The 17,180-nt window shown below is 40.0% G+C and overlaps 2 protein-coding genes across 3 annotated transcripts in view; one reads left to right on the forward strand and one right to left on the reverse strand.

The window, feature by feature from the left end:
* The window catches only part of LAMB3 (laminin subunit beta 3), a 127,524-nt gene that overhangs the window by 14,200 nt on the left and 96,144 nt on the right, over window positions 1–17,180 (forward strand). The window contains exon 2 of one of the 2 annotated variants that reach the window (XM_063708860.1): window positions 4,285–4,399. The exons of the other annotated variant lie outside the window; for it this stretch is intronic. The gene's annotated coding sequence lies outside the window, so the exon portion shown is untranslated. The remainder of the gene's footprint in view (window positions 1–4,284; window positions 4,400–17,180) is intronic. 2 annotated transcript variants of the gene reach the window in all.
* HSD11B1 (hydroxysteroid 11-beta dehydrogenase 1) overlaps window positions 1–17,180 on the reverse strand; it is a 30,127-nt gene that overhangs the window by 6,523 nt on the left and 6,424 nt on the right. The window lies entirely within an intron of this gene.

Here is a 17,180-nt window from a genome sequence, read left to right on the forward strand (position 1 = left end):
TATACTTAGCACAAACTCTGGCACATAGAAAGCATTCAGAAAATGCTATTATTGTTAGCAGTATTAGCATTCAAATTGGTGAGAAAAGTATGAGCTATTCAAAAAATCATGTTGGGACAAATAGCTAGTTACTTGGAGAAAAAAAGTGCCATTCTAATAAACAAATTCAAATTAGATCACAGAGTATATGTGGAAAGTGAAAAACTAAAATAAGCTATCGGTGAATTTCTAATCTCAAAGTTAGAGATACTTTTTAAAGCATGAAATTGGAGGCATATACTATGAAGGAAGACATAAATAGGTTGGAATATATAAAATGTGAAAAGCTACAGTGTACTAGAAATGCTTGCCATGGACTTCCTGCCCTCATCCCCTTCAAAGAGCCTTTATCTTTCTAGCCATGGAAGGTTGGCCCAGTTATCACGAATATGCACACTGGCTTGAACACACATCGTGGTCTCTCTTTCAATAAATTGAAATAAGTGACCAAAAGACTCTGATTGCTGCTGTTGGATTTTGAATGAAAAGGTCATGTAAGGTTGGGACTGGGGTAGACATTTCAGCCATGGAGAGGGATAAGTAAGCGGAGACAAGTATTCTGCAAAAATAAGCAAGCATATGGAGCAAACACAATAACCTCTGAAATTGAGCTAAATAGGAACTAACATTTATTTAGCTCTTATGTGCCAGTGTAGAGTCTAAAGGATAAATGCTCAAAGTTTCAAGGTTAATGAGTGGGAGAAGCAGGATTCAAACCAGGATTCAAATTTGACTCTAGTGGCCCACACTCTTGAACACTAGGTGGTACTTCCTCTACAGAAGCCACTGTTCTTTATATGAGTATTTTCCAGGAGCCATGTGTTAAATCCAGTTCTTCCTGCGTTGGTGAGGATTCTGTCTCTTTTGATAGTCGAGTCCGAAATAGGCAAAATTTATGAATAGCAGTATTATTTTCACTTCTAAGCTGACAGATGAGGATACCCATAAATAAACAGGGCTAGTCACTCCTAGTCCCTTTGTATTCATTTCCCTGGGCTGCCATAACAAATTACCACAAACTTGGTAGTGTAAGACTACAGAAATGTGTTCTCTTACAGAACTGAAATCCAGAAGTCCAAAACCAAGTTATCAGCACAGCCATGCTCCCTCCAAAAGCTATAGCAGGGAATCCTTCTTTTTTCTCTTCTAGCTTCTAATGTCTGCTGGCAGTTGGAGCTGAGTTGTGCTGGCAACTCCAGTCTCTGCCTCCATCTTCACATCACTTTCTTCTCTTCTGTCTGTGTCTTTTACTCTTCTTATAAGGTCACTTGTCATTGGATTCAGGGCCTCTCAGATAATCGGGGATGATTTCATCTTGAGATCTTAGTTACATCCTCAAGGACTTTCTATGTGTCCACTTAAGGTCATGTTCACAGGATCTAGGTGGATATATCTTTTGGGGGAGGACCACCATTCAGCCCACTACACACCCCTAGATGACAATAAAGATATTGACTATGACATTTAATGTGTTTGTCTAGGTGCCAACAGAGATACAGAAGCAAGATATCCTGCGAAGCCATAGTCTGAATTCCTAGAGCAGTTATTTTTATACCACTTATGGAGCTCATGCATCACATTGCCTATCCTTAGTTATGCCTCAGGTCATGCTCAAGGTACATAGAAGAATCCTAAATGGTTTTGTAGGAGAAGGAGGTAAGAGAAGAGAGAAAGTGAAAGCAGAAGAAAGGAGAGAAGTAGTGAAGGAGCCAGACATGTCAGAAGACCACCTGAAAAATTCATGACATGGATGCATGTATGGTTTAAGAAAGTTTTTTTTTGTTGTTGTTAGAAACAGGGTCTCACTCTGTCACCCACCCAGGCTGAAGTGCTAAAGCACAGTGGTGAGATCATAGCTCATCCTCGCACCCCAGCCTCCTGAGTTGCTGGGATTACAGATGCATGCCACTGTGCTTGGCTAATTTATTTTTTTATTTTTTGTAGAGACAACATCTCACTATGTTGCACAGGCTGGCCTAAAATCCCTGGCATCAAGTGATCCTCCTGCCTTGGCCTCCCAAAGTACTGGGATTACAGGTGTGAGCCACCGTGCCAAGCCTAAAAAATGTTTTTGGTTTTTTTTTTTTTTTTTTTTTTTACGGAGTCTCATTCTGTTGCCAGGTTGGAGTGCAGTGGCGCGATCTTGGCTCACTGCAACCTACGCCTCCCGGGTTCAAGTGATTCTCCTGCCTCAGCCTCCTGAGTAGCTGGGACTACAGGCATGTGCCACTATGCCTGGCTAATTTTTGTGTTTTTAGTAGAGACGGGGCTTCACTGTGTTGGCCAGGATGGTCTTGATGTCTTGACCTCGTGATCCGCCTGCTTTTAATTGGTGAAAAAAATGAACTATTATGCAAGCATATAAGGTTGGACAAAAACGATTAGCCTTTTTAGTACTGAAAAACGGTTAGCCTTTATTATGAAGACTATGCATGAGGTGCACTGTAACATAATAACATATGGCTACAGCTGTTGTTGACATCTCTCAGATTTTGTGACCTGCTATTGATCTGTAAATGTTTAAGCCAGTACTCAAATTCAATGCACGTAAGGACCATGTGCAAATAAGGACCATTAACCTGCAGATTTGAGCTCTGCCCCCCATTCTTCTAGTCTGTTTATGGAGTAGAGGACTGTGCTAAACTGTTCTGTAGGAAAGAGTGGCTTTATCCATAAATGATATTCATAGCGGGTTTTGAGAATGAGTGTGGGGTAGGAAAGGGATGGTGGCCTAAGCTTGTTGAACATCATCTAGGAACTCCTGAAAGAAATGGGGAGAGGTCTTTGGAAGAGGCTAAAGTCCCACAATGACAGCTGGGTGAGCAGTCACTGAATTATGAATTAAGTCTCTTTAAAACCCAAACTGGCATGACTAAGGAAAACATGTATTTCAAATCCAAACTGGATGTTTAGGTAAAGAATGATATTGGACTATCAGGAAACTCCACCTGGAGGAGGTAGGTTGTAAATTCTGCTTGATGAAAGGAAGTACATGAAGGACCAGGGAGGTGGAAGAATGGCTTGTACAAAAATTAGAGGCAGGAGTTAGATAGGCAGTGAGAAGCTAGTCAGACAAGGAAAATAATAGCAAAGTTTATTGTATTTTTTCTTTTACAAAAGTACAGACTTAAAAACACTTATCCAAAACTCTTAGAGCCAGATGTATTATGGAATTTTAATTTGTTTTTGGATTTTAGATGGTGGTATGGGCATTAATAGATATTACATCGTATCTCCAGTAGGGTTGGAGGAGGCAGCCTGTAAGACAGCATGTTATTATTTCTGCACTAAAATATTGGAAAGTTCATACTGAGATAAAGAAAGGATTTACGTAGCCTCACTTCAGTTCAGGTTAAATTCATTAGGTAGATTTAATTATGAAAAGAAAATCCTTAGTTTTTGGAGTTTTATTATTGTTTCCATTTTTTTCCCGTAGCTTTTTGGATTTTGGAATTGCAGATAAGGATTGTGAACCAGTCTAGGCCCACTAAAGGAAAGCTGGAACATATATTAAAAAAAAAAAGCAGAAAAAAAATGAAGAGAAGAGAGAAAAATCTTCCATTCTCAAACAACCTTGGTGCATTTAATTAAAGCCTATTTCTATTCACAAGTGTATTCTTAAACATTTTTCCACATAATGCTAATTAGCTTGTGTGAGGAAACCCCTATGTTCGGCTCTATGTAAACCATATTTAGAAGTTTCAGAAAGCTGAAAATGGCAAAATCCCTCTAAAAATCTAGATTTTTATTTTTTAAAAAAGATTCCATGAGTCAAAAGGCCTGGTCAAAGTGGAGTAAACAACATGTAACAGGATGTTAAAATTTGACTTTTTCTGCTTTCATTTCAGCTGAGGTTCAAAGGCTGAGAACATCACAGTAATTGGCAAAGGCTTCCACGTTCTGAAGGGAGGTTCCAGACCACCTGTGCACTTACAGGGAACATGGAAACACAAACAAACATCCCAAGGAAATAAAGGGGCTGACACTGGGAGGCCAGAGAAGATAGGAGTTAGGGAGAAGAAATTAGCAATGTCTCATTGATCTTCCAAAAAGAAGGGGTGGGGGCTTTTCCTCACATCAGTCTTTGTGAGAGTGACTTCAAAGAGACCTCAGAGAGCTTGTCCCAAAGAGTTTGATGAGCAACAAGGAGGACCGGGGTCTGACTCAATCTGAGAGGCCATGGCTATGGGCAAAGCCATTGCATAGCCCAAATTGTGTCACACCTATGGAAACTCTCCCTTGTAGGTGGACCTGAAATCCAGCCCACACTCTGCTCACCACCCTGCGGGCCTTGTCCCAGGACTCATCCCTTCTCTTCTGGAGCCATTTCCAATTCTGCCCAAAAGGACAGCCTGAAGTGGTGAGTGTATTCTCTTGTATTCCCACTGTATTCCCAGGGCCCAAAGGAAATAACATAAGCAACTGCTGCCCAAACCACAAGAAGAATAACTAGTATTCCAGAAAGGGCTTCCAAAGAATCCACAAAAGCATGCAATGCAGGAGTCAGATTTGATCATCCAACAAATGGTCAGAGAGCATGAGTTCTGAATGTCAAGAGAAGACCAACATATTAGCTGGGTGCCAGCCAAATAAGACCTTTCCTACTCCTTATCCTCTTCCCTGCATTCTCCCTTTTCCTTTAACCCAAGACAGGCTAGAGGGGGTCAGGGAGTGGGGAGGAGGTGGGGAAAGAGAGGAAAGAACAAACACATTTCCTACCAACAGCAGGTTCCAGCTTAGCAAGGGGAGAAGCTTTGGTTAAAGTTAAATTGCACATGACTAGACATCTTACCTATTTGGAAATGAGACTGTTCTGGGGACTAGAGGCAGCCATAGGATTTTTTATTAACCTGGAGTAACCAGAAAAGTGTTGCCATCTGCCCTAGCTCATGTCCAGGCTCAGGGAGGACCTGCACACAGAACAGGTTTGAACAGGCAGGGGGAGGAAAGAATCAACTTGTTTTCTGATTGCACCCTATGAGATCCACTTGTTAGACTGCCAGTTTTTTTTTTTTAAATGTGCCAGTGTATGTGCTCAACAAAATTAGTAAGTAAATAAATGTACTGTTCTAATATGCATGAAGCAGTCGTGGAATTGAGGGGCTCGGAAGCCTGAGTGTTTCTACCCAAGGTTAAGTTTTGGCTTATGTGGGAGGGTGGGTCCATGATAGCGGAAGAGAAAGATGGCAGCTAGCTTTCTGGGAAGTTTTAGAACACAAAGAAACAGAGCTATGGTGACTATATTTTCTGAAGCAAAATATGGGACACAGAGTCTTAGAAGGATGAAGGCAGACATGATGATAGGTGGGACAGAATGTTTGTAATTAGCTCTGTCCCAGAAATGCTGGGACTCAGCCACTGTAGAAACAGCAAGAGCCAGAGAACTGGCAAAGAAGCCATGCACTGAGGCTTGTTAGCTGAGTAGAAGAGGTCAAAAGGAGGCCTACATGCTTTCGTTCATCTCCTCTCTACCCTCCATCCCTAACTGCCTTGCTGAGATTTTGAAATGATTACCAATTCAAAGGTGGATTTTAGACTGCTTTAATTGATTGCTCAGAAGGGAGTGCACAAGGATTGAAAAACTTCATTCCTGCCTGCCTTCACACTTTTAGAGCAACCCCAGGCAAATGAATGAGCCCAAATTTGAGGTGCATCAGGCCTAAATGGCTTCAAGGCCAGAGAGTCATCTGGGATCCTGCCCCCCATTTTTCCCAGCTCTTCCTAAAAATCCTTCCTCAGTTGAGACCCTCATGGTCTAAACTCTTTAGTTGTTTGGATTGAGTTGGGCTCTCAAGATAAATCCACCTATCTTCTCCATACCCCAGAAGACCTGAGGTGTCATCATAAGTATTGAGACATCCCACAATCCAGTGATTCTTGAAGCAATGGAATGAATGGATTTATCCAGGGAAAGTGTGTTGAGCGAAAAGAGAAGAGGGTTTAGGATAGAAAAATCCTCAGGAAACCAACAATTAAGGTTGGAGAATTGCCAAGAAACCTAAGAGACTGAGAGGGGAGAGTTAAGGTGGCCAGAGAAAACCCAGGGCAAAGTTTTGGCTGATCACTAGGAAAGAGCGTTTGGTGTTGAAACAGCACAAAAATGTAACAGAGGTAAATAAGATAAAACTTTTACTAAATTTCACAAGGTGACTTTGGCAAGAATATTTCTATGCAGGTATGGGGCCTGTTGACAGGATATGAAATGGAGTTCTTCCTAAAGTCTCAGAGTATCAGCACATCTTCTAAGGCAAGAATAAAAGAATAGATTTGAAGAACATCCACAGTTGAAGAGTGGGCCCAAACCAGTTCTGCCTGCATTGTCTAGTCACCCGTGCCTAGCCTAAATCACTCTTGGATAAGAGATAGTTCTCAATGTCCTGTGCCTATATCCACCGACGCTCAGGGCAGTTTCATCCCTTTCCGCTTAAGCCATATGAGAGGGGCCTCAACAGCATTATTTGGAGAACATTTAATATGTCCCCTGGAGTTCAGGGACTGGAATTTGACTCACATCTAAAGTCTAAAGGCAACAGGGAGGGCTGGAAGTGCCCTTGCTTGAGAACAAAGCTGAGTGCATTGTGGGATCAACCATGTAGTCCAAGGATTGGCTTCCCAGAGGCCCAGTGTGGATCCTGTGGATGGGGGCTGCCCAGGAGTCACCTGCCCAGGGATGGTCGGGTAGACTGGGCCAAGTGGGCTGGGCTGATTGAAGCCTAGGAACTGAGAAGAAAGCTGAACTGAAAATAATGAGCTAGAGAAAGCATTGCTCACACAAAGGGAACTGCAGGGGGAATGGGCGGCAGCAGTGGTGTCTCCTGCAGGGGATCTCTGAAGAACCCAGAAAAAGCCCCACAGAATTCACTTTCATATGTCCTCCAAGTCACTAGACTCCCAGGATGGGGATTTTTTTTTTTTTTTTGCTTTTGAAATAATTTCAAACTTAAAGAAAAGTTGCAAGAATAGTACACACAACCTATTTTTTTTTTCTGCTGAGCCATTTGAGGGTAATAGCTGTAATTGAGGTCATTGCTGACCTCATGTCCCATCTCCCCCAAATACTTAGTGTTCATTTCTTACACAGAGGGACACTGTCCTACATAATCACAATACAGTCATCAAAATGAGGGAATTTATTAGTTTCCTAGGGCTGTCATAACAAATTACCACAAACTGGGTGGCTTAAGACAACAGAAATTTATTCTCTCACAGTGCTGGAGTCAAGAAGTCTGAAATCAATGTGTTGGCAGGGCCGCATTCCCCCCAAAGACTCTGAGGGAGAGTGCTTCCTTGCCTCTTCCAGCTTCTAGTGGCTGCCGGCATTCCTTGTGGCTACATCACAGTCTCTACTTTCCATCTTTACATGGCTTTTTCTTCTCTCTGTCTGTGTCTTCTCTTCCCCTGACTCTATAAGGACATTTGGCAGTGGATTAAGAGCCCACTTGGCTAATCCAGGATGATCTCATCACAAGGTCCTTAACTTAACTACATCTGCAAGGACCCTTTGTCCAAATAAGGTTGCATTCACAGGTTCAGGCAGGTAGGATGTAGATATATCTTTTTCGGGGCCACTATTCAACCCAGTACAGTAATACTGACATATCCATGTTATCTGATCCACAGACCCTATTCAAATTTTGTCATGTGTGCCAATAATATCCTTTATAGCAAAAGGATCCAATCGAGGATCATATGTTGTCATTTAGTTGTCATGACTCTTCAGTTGCCTTTGCTCTGCAATGATTCTGCAGTCTTTCCTTTATTTTCATGACCTTGGCACTGTTGGAGAGTACAGCCAGTTATTTTGTACAAGCTGATATGCCGAAGCTGGCTCATACTAGATTGTGAGAGCTGATGGTTAAATGTTTATAAATTTTGCAAGCAAGAGAATGTCATGTGGATATGGTCATCATGGGAGTGTTGATTCCATGGAAAGGCTACAAATCAGGGCTTTTGATTCTTCCTTTCTGGAGAGCTTGTTGTTAAACATTTACCAGCGCACTACTGATGGATGTCCCTCAGTTTGGATTTATCCGGTGTTTCCTCATGATTTGATTCAGGTTATGCATTTTGGCAGGTTCACAAAAGTAAATTTTGTTCTTCACGTTGCACCCCATCAAGTGATACATGTTTTCAATTTATTCCATTACTGGTGATGTTAATAAACCATGATCATTTGAATCAGGTGCCGTCTATCAGGTTTCTCTTTTGTAAAATTACTCTTTTCCCTGTCATAATCAGTAAGTTTTTTTTTCGGGTGGTACTTAAAAAAACTATCTTAACCATTTTTTAAATTATACTTTAAGTTCTGGGGTACATGTGCATGACATGCAGGTTTGTCACATAGGTATACATGTGCCATGTTACATGCATCCATTAACTCATCATTTACATTAGGTATTTCTCCTAATGCTGTCCTTCCCCCAGCCAATCTAGAACTAGAAATACCATTTGACCCAGCAATCCCATTACTGGGTATATACCCAAAGGATTATAAATCATGCTATAAAGACACATGCACACATATGTTTATTGTGGCACTATTCACAATAGGAAAGACTTGGAACCAATTCAAATGTCCATCAATGATAGAGTGGATTAAGCAAATGTGGCACATATACACCATGGAATACTATGAAGCCATAAAAAAGGATGAGTTCATGTCCTTTGCAGGGACTTGGATGAAGCTGGAAACCATCACTCTCAGCAAACCATCACAAGGACAGAAAACCAAACACTGCATGTTCTCACTCATAAGTGGGAGTTGAACAATGAGAATACATGGACACTAGGAGAGGAACATCACACGCCGGGGCCTATCGTAACCATTTTTAAGCGGACAGTTCGGGGGCATTCAGTACGTTCATATTACTGTGCAACCATCACCACCATCCATCTCCAGAACTCTTTTCATGTAGCAAAACTAACTATACCCATTAAACAATAACTCCACATTCTCTCCTTTCCCAGCCCCTGGCAACCACCCTTCTACTTTCAACTTTGTATAACTTTCACCACCCTAAGAACTTCATGTAAGTGGAATCATACAGTTTCCTCCAATTGCAAACCAATACCAGAGGGTTCATTCTCTTTCTGTGGCTGGCTTATTTCCCTTTGCATGATGTCCTCAAGGTCCAGCCATGTTGTAGCATGTGTCAGAATTTCTTTCCTTTTAAAGATTGAATAATATTCCATTGTATATACGTACTACATTTTGCTTATCCATTCATCTACTGATAGACGCTTGGGTTGCTAACAGTGAAACATACAGTGCTTTTGCTATTACAAATACTGTTCCTGTGAACACGGATATACAAGTAGCTCTTTGAGACCCTGCTTTCTTTTCTTTTCTTTCCTTTTTTTTTTTTTTTGAGATGGAGTCTCACTGTGTCACCCAGCCTGGAGTGCAGTGGCACGATCTTGGCTCACTGCAACCTCCGCCTCCCGGGTTCAAGTGATTCTCTTGTCTCAGCCTCCTGAGAAGCTGGGATTACAGGCACCTGCCACCATGCCCAGCTAATTTTTGTATTTTTAGTAGAGACAGGGTTTCACCATATTGGCCAGGCTGGTCTCAAACTCCTGACCTCAGGTAATCTGCCCACCTTGGGATTACAGGCATGAGCCACCGCACCCGGCCTCCTGCTTTCAATTCTTCTGTGTATATACCCAGAAATAGAATGGCTGGATCACATGATAATTCTATTTTAAATTTTCTGAGGTACTGCCATACTGTTTTTCATAGTGACTGTGCCATTTTACATTCCCATCAACAGTACACAGCATTCCAATTTCCCCACATTCTCACCAATACTTGCTATTTCTGTTTTTTGGGGGTGTGGGGGATAGTAGCCATCCTAGTGCTGTGAGGTGGTATCTCATTGTAGTTTCAATTTGCATTTCCCTAATGATTAATGATGTTTAGCATCTCTTCATGTGCTTACTGGCCACTTGTTTGTCTTCTTTGGTAAAATGTTTATTCAAGTCCTTTGTCCATTAAATTTTTTAAAAAATTTAAGTTGATACGTAATATTTGTATATAGTTATGGGTAGTATGTGATATTCTGTTACCTCCATAGAATATGTAATGATCAAGTAAGGGTATTTAGGATATCCATCATCACAAGCATTTATTATTTCTGTGTTGAGAACATTTCAAGTCCTCACTTATTTTGAAATGTACAATACATAGTTACTAACTATAGTCACTCTACTATCGAACATTAGAAATTATTCCTTCTAACTGCATATTTGTAATCAGTAGCCAACCCCTCTTCACCCTCCTGCCCACACACTGACATTCTTCCCAGTCTCTGTAAACTATCATTCTACTCTCTACCTTCATGAGATAAACCTTTTTAGTTCCTTCATATGAGTGAGTACATGCAGTGTTTGTTTTTCTGTGTCTGACTTATTTCATTTAGCATAATGACTTTCAGTTCCATCCACATTACTGCAAATGACTGGAGTTGCATATATCTCTTTGATATATTGATTTCCTTTTTTTTTTTTTTTGAGATGGAGTCTAACCCTGTCTCCCAGGCTGGAGTGCAGTGGTGCGATCTTGGCTCACTGCAACCTCTGCCTCCTGGGTTCAAGTGATTCTCCTGTCTCAGCCTCCCAAGTAGCTATAATCTCAAGTAGCTGGGATTACAGGCATAGGCCACCAAGCCTGGCTAATTTTTGTATTTTTAGTAGAGGTGGGGTTTCACCATGTTGGCCAGGCTGGTCTTTAACTCCTGACCTCAAGTGATCTGTCCACCTTGGCCTCCCAAAGTGCTGGGATTAGAGGCATGATCCATTTCACCTGGCCAATTTTCTTTCTCTTTGATAAATACCCAATAATAGGATTGCTGGATCATATGATAGTTCTATTTTTAGTTTTTTGAGAAATCTCCAAACTATTTTCTATAGTGACTGTAATAATTTACATTCCCACTAACAGTATATAAGAGTTCCCTTTTCTCTGCATCCACAATAGTATCTGCTATGTTTTGTCTTTCTGATAATAGCAATTTGATAAGATGATATCTCATAGTAGTTTTAATTTGCATTTTCTTAATGATTAGTGATGTTGAGCATTTTTCATATACTTGTTAACCATTTATATGTTCTATGTCTTTTTTTGAGAGATGTCTGTTCAGGTCTTTTGCCCATTTTAAACTCAGATAGTTTTTTTTCCTATTGAGTTATTTGAGTACCTTGTATATTCTGGATATTAGTCCTTGTCGGATGAATATTTTGCAAATATTTTCTCCCATTAAACAGGTTGTCTTTTCACTCTGTTGATTGTTTCCTTTTCTACGCTGAAGGTTTTTAGTTTAATATAGTCCTCTTTGTCTATTTTTGTTTTTGCCTGTGCTTTTGGGGTCTTAGTCACAAAATATTTGCCTAGACCAATGTCATGGAATGTTCTCCCTACATTTTCTTCTGGTTTCATAGTTTCAGGTCTTACATTTAAGTCTTTAATCTGTTGGGCATTAATTTTTGTATATGGTGAGAGATAGAGATCTAGTTTCATTCTTCTGCCTATGAATATTCAGTTTTTCCAGCACCATTTATTGAAGAGACTGTCCTTTCCCCAATGCATGTTCTTGGTGCCTTTGCTGAAAATCACTTGGCTGTAAATACATGGGTTTATTTCTGGGTTCTCTATTCCTGTCCATTGTTTTGTCTGTTTTCCTACCAATACCATGCTGTTTTGGTTACTATAGCCTTTAATATATTTTCAAGTCAGGTAATGTATTACTTGCAGTTTTGTTCTTTTTGCTTAGGATTGCTTTGGCTATTTCGTCCCTACAAATTTTAGGTTTTTTTTTTCTATTTCTGTGAAAAATGTCATTGGTATTTTGATAGGAATTGCATTGAATCTATAGATTGCTCTTGGTATTATGGTCATATTAACAACATTAATTATTCTAATCCATGAGCATGGGATATATTTCCATTTGTTTGTGTCCTTTTCCATTTCTTTAATGGGTGTTTTATAGTTTTTCCTGTAGAGGTCTTTCACCTCCTTGGTTAAATTTATTCCTAGGTGGTTTTTTTTTTTTTTTTCTGTAGCTATTGTAAATGGCTTTTTTTTTTTTTTCCGATTGATCGCTGTTAGTATATGGGGACACTGTTGATTTTGTATGTTGATTTTGTATACTGCAACTTTACTGAACTTGTTTATCAGTTATAAGAGTTTTTTGTGGAGCGTTTAGGCTTTTCTGATTATAAAATCATGTCATGTGAATGAGTGAAAATTTGACTTCCTGTTTTCTAGTTTGGATGTCTTTTATTTCTTTCTCTTGCCTGATTGCCCTGGCTAGGACTTCTCGTACTGTGTTGAATAAGAGTGGTGAAAGTGGGCATCCTTGTTTAGTTCCAATTATTAGAGGAAAGGTTTCCAGTTTTTCCCCATTCAGTATGATGTTAGCTGTGGGTCTGTCATATATCCTTTGCCCATTTTTGAATCAGGTCATTTGTGGTGTTTTTGGTTGTTGTTGCACAGGGTAGTACTTTGAGACTATGTAAATACCCTCTTCCTTGTTTAACTTTTACCCACTACTTTTAGCATCCTTTGTTGCTTCCTGGCTGAATTATTACAATTATGGTTACCAAATGGTGATTTTCTAAGTTCATCATTTCGTATCAGTTGGCTTTCCACTTCAGGAAAAATCCTTCCCCTCTCTTGATTTATTTATTCATGCATTTATTTATGATTTCATGGACTTATTTCCTATTGTTGCAATGGGTGATAATCTGTTATTATTATTTGTTTTGATGCCCCAATGGTTCTAGGTTTGGCTAGTGGGATCCCTTAAAGTTAGCCTCTGTGTCCTAGTAATGTGTGCCTATTATCCTTTGAGCAGTTCTGTACTTACTGGCAGAACAAGATTTTCAGGCTTATCTTGTACCTTTCTTGCCACTGCCCTGGAATCAGTCATTTCTCTAAGAAGCCTTGGTGGTTTGTTGTTGTTGTTGTTGTTGTTTTTTTTTTAGCGGGGAATGATATTTAGAAAACAAGATCTGGGCACCAAATGTGCTCCCAGGTCCTGTCAGTGGACAGAGTGAGTGAATACATGCATGTATATGCAGACACACATCTATATTTATATATCTGTCCTTGTATATTAAACAACTATTAATTCATACCCACACTTCCAATTGCAATCCGACACTAGAGGATTCATTCTCATTTTCTTCCTTTTCATATTTGTAACATTGATAGTGAGAACCTGGGGCTTCCAAGATCTGCAATATGTATTACTTACGTGATTAATGCTCCTGTATGTGATCATTCTTCATTTGGCCTCTTCATCCCACCTAGGTTCTGACACCCCAGTGCCAGGCTACATGAATGCCTGGTGAATGCCTTCTTTACCCTATGTCGGGCTGCCCATGGCAGGCCCTCTTGCAGATGCCCTCATCACTCCCCTTAGTTCTGATGCCCTGTGCCAGGTGCCACATGAAGAGCCTCCTTGGCCCACTTAGGCTCTGAAACTTCACACTAGGCCACCACTGCTGCCCCATGTGAGGATGCCATCCTCATCTCACTCAGTCTCTGATGTCCCAAACCTGCTCTGTGACACAAACCTGTCCCATCCTGCTCAAGTTTTTCAATCTGTGCTGCCACCTTCCTCCCCCGTGAAGATGCCTATCTTGCTTGGCCTCTATGAGTGGCTTTTAGATTGAATTATTCAGAGCCAAGGATGCTAAAAAATGCTCGACAATGCATCAGACAGTCCCACACAATGAAGAATTGTCCCTCACCAAAGGCCAATAGTATCCTTATTAAGAAGCCCTGACACGAAGGCCTAGAAACAGAAAGGAAATATGGAGGGAAAATATGACTGTGAGTCTCCAACACAGTTTAAGGAAAGACATGAAGCCAGAAATCCAGGTACTAGCAAGCCATTTTATCATTTGTTCATTCAAGAAGAATGTGTTGATTATTTGCAAAATTTGTTAGCTCCAGGGAATCAGAGATGAATGAACAATGTGCCTGCCTTTAAGGAGAGCACAGCCTAGTCACTGTGGGTAAAATGCTGTATTTCAACAGCTTTCAGAGGCAAGCGGTTGTAAAACATACTGCTATTTTGTATACCAAGAAATAAAAACCCTTCCAATAGATCTGTAACATGATTTTTATCCCTTAGAGTGTTTGTTTTATGTTTGTTGCTACTTAGGTTGTTTCTAGTTTTTGTTTGTTTGTTTGTTTTTACAACTATAAACAATACAGTAACAACTTGGCTTACACTAAAATGTGGGTGCACAACAGGTATCTTGCCTTGGCCTTCTTGCTCCCTGCCATAGCCTTGGCATCTGGCATAGTGCCTGACACAGAGTTGACCCTCATGCATATTTTTTGAATGAATGAATGAATGACTATATTTGGGAAGCACTTGTTCAAGTTTGTTTATAGAATAAACTTCTCAGACCTGAAGTTATGCTCTCTCTCCCTGACCATTCCTCTTGAAGTACTTAAGCAAACTTCTACTTATGGAAATCAATACTGGCAGCCCTCTGTATCCATGGATTTTGCGTCTTTGGATTTAACCAACCATGGGTTGAAAATATTCAGGAAATAATTTTGTGTCTGTATTGAACACGTACACACTTTTAAAATCTTGTCATTATTCCTTAAATAATACAATATAACAGCTATTTACACAGCATTTACATTGTATTAGGTATTATAAGTCATCTAGAGAGGATTTAAAGTATCCAGGAGGATGTGCCTAAGTTATATGCAGATACTATGCCATTTCATACAAGGGACTTGAGCATCCATGGATTTTGGTATCTGTGGGAGGTCCTGGAACCACTCCATTGAAGAAATTGAGGGTGTGTGTATATGATTATATTTAAAAGAAGGAAGCACAGCAAGAAGCAAATAATTTCTGAAATGAATTTCTCATAAAAGGTTATGAAAAGAGGCACAAAGCAATGGAAAAAACAACACACCCAACAACTTATTGAAATGTTTCTATGATTATAAAAGTTGCACATGCATGCATACACACACAATGAGAATTTGGAAAATGAAGAAAAATATGAAGCTAAAAACTAAAATCATTCATTGTTCTGTAGTTTAGATATAATCATGCTAATATTTTGGAAAATGTCCTTCCAGAGATATAGATATAGCTATGGATACGGATACAGATATAAATATATATATATATAGTACAACTAGTTATTTTCCTACTGCCTGACATTTAGGTTACTTCCAATGTTTTGCAATTTAAAAAATCCTACAACAAATGTTTTTGTACCTAAATCTGTGACTAATTTAATAGCTATTTCCTTGATATATTCTTGCACTTAGACTGGGTGAAATAAAGGAAACATTCTTTTTTTTTGAGATGGAGTTTCACTATATTGCCCCAGCCTGGAGTGCAGTGGTGCGATCTCGGCTCACTGCAACCTCCACCTCCCAGGTTCAAGCGATTCTCCTGCCTCAGCCTCCCAAGTAGCTGGGACTACAGGCACCCACCACCTCGCCCAGCTAATTTTTGTATTTTTGGTAGAGACGGGGTTTTGCCATCTTGGCCAGGCTGGTCTCAAATGCCTGACCTCGTGATCCGTCTGCCTTGGCCTCCCAAAGTGCTGGGATTACAGGCGTAAACCACTGCGCCTGGCCAAAGGAAACATTCTTAAGGCTTCTGGTACATATTTCCAAATTACCTTAGACAAAATGACAAATAAAGACCTAGACTTTAAAAAATACACAAAAATAAACAATTAAATGAATATAAGAATCATGCATTTTTCCTACTGTGAGTACAGTCATCTCTCAGTATTCAAAGGGGGATTGGTTCCAGGATCTTCTGTGGATACCCAAATCCATAGATACTCAAGTCCCTCATATATAAAATGATGTAGTATTTGCATATTACCTATGCACATCCTCCTGTATACTTTAAATCATCTTTAGATTACTTATAATACCTAATTTGGTGCCTATGCCTTATATCATTTCTGTGAATTCAACATAGTACCCAGTATGTAGCAAATTCAAGTTTTGCTTATTAGAACTCTGTTAATTTATTTCCCCCCATTTTTTTTTGATCCACATTTGGTTGAATCCACAGATGTAGAACCCAGGCATGCAGAGTGCTGGCTGTATACTGATCTTGTCCTTTTTCTTTTCTTTTTCTTATTGTTAAGAAATTCAAGTGCCAATATTGAAGCTTAAGCACAGGACCTATACTGAGTCTAATTTGGGCACATTTATATTCTCCTTTTCTTAAGACCTAGTTTTCTATTTGTGTTTTTCCAAATAGAATATATTTGTTGTAAGCCTTCTCAAACTCCTTGGTAAGGAAACGTAAAGATACAAATGATGGTAGAACCTTGCTATTTCCATCCACAAGTGCACTTGAATGAAACCTGTGGTCTAGCAGGGATAAGTAACCTCGACTACCTAAGTTCAGCCTAGCCTTTCCAGAAGAGAACATGAAGCAACAATGATTACGGGTAGCATTATATTATTCTCAACCTGCACTAAATTGTCACTGTCTTCATCAAAGAGTCTTCCTCCCTTTCAAATTTCCCCCACTCCTTTCTTTTTGGGGCCGATGCAGGACTGAATTCCTAGCAGATTCTGTCTCAATCCTCACAGTGTTGCCCAAACACAATCTCTTAAATTTAGACAACAATGATTATATTTTATAGAATAAATTTTCTGGAATTTTTATGCCCAGGTTGCTGATTTTACTCTGATCTCCTTCTTGGCATTCTTATAGGCCCTATGGATGACATGTCTACATAAACACATACCTCACTTCTGCATACTTCCACCCATCCCCCCAACACACAGCTCAACCCTGTGCAGCCGTCGCCACTCCCCATCCCTCATGTAAATGCTTACGTTCACATGGATAAACACTTCCACTCACCTCAGAAATCCGGGTTCCTGAAGATTATTTCTGAGGTAATTGGATTTAAGGGTAAAGAGGCATCTTTTCTTAGAAAAATGAGAACAACTGTGGCAAGGGATAAATTGCCCCTTTCCACTCTGGTTCTGAGGCCCGTTCATAATCTGGAATTTGGGTTCCCCACACCCCCAATAACCTGAGGCACAGCTATACATTGAAACATTGGCCCACCTTTCAGGAAGGAGTGGGTATGCCAGAACTGAAGGCGGGGATGACATT

This window comes from Gorilla gorilla, chromosome 1 (assembly GCF_029281585.2).
Source record: "Gorilla gorilla gorilla isolate KB3781 chromosome 1, NHGRI_mGorGor1-v2.1_pri, whole genome shotgun sequence".
NCBI lineage: Eukaryota > Metazoa > Chordata > Mammalia > Primates > Hominidae > Gorilla > Gorilla gorilla.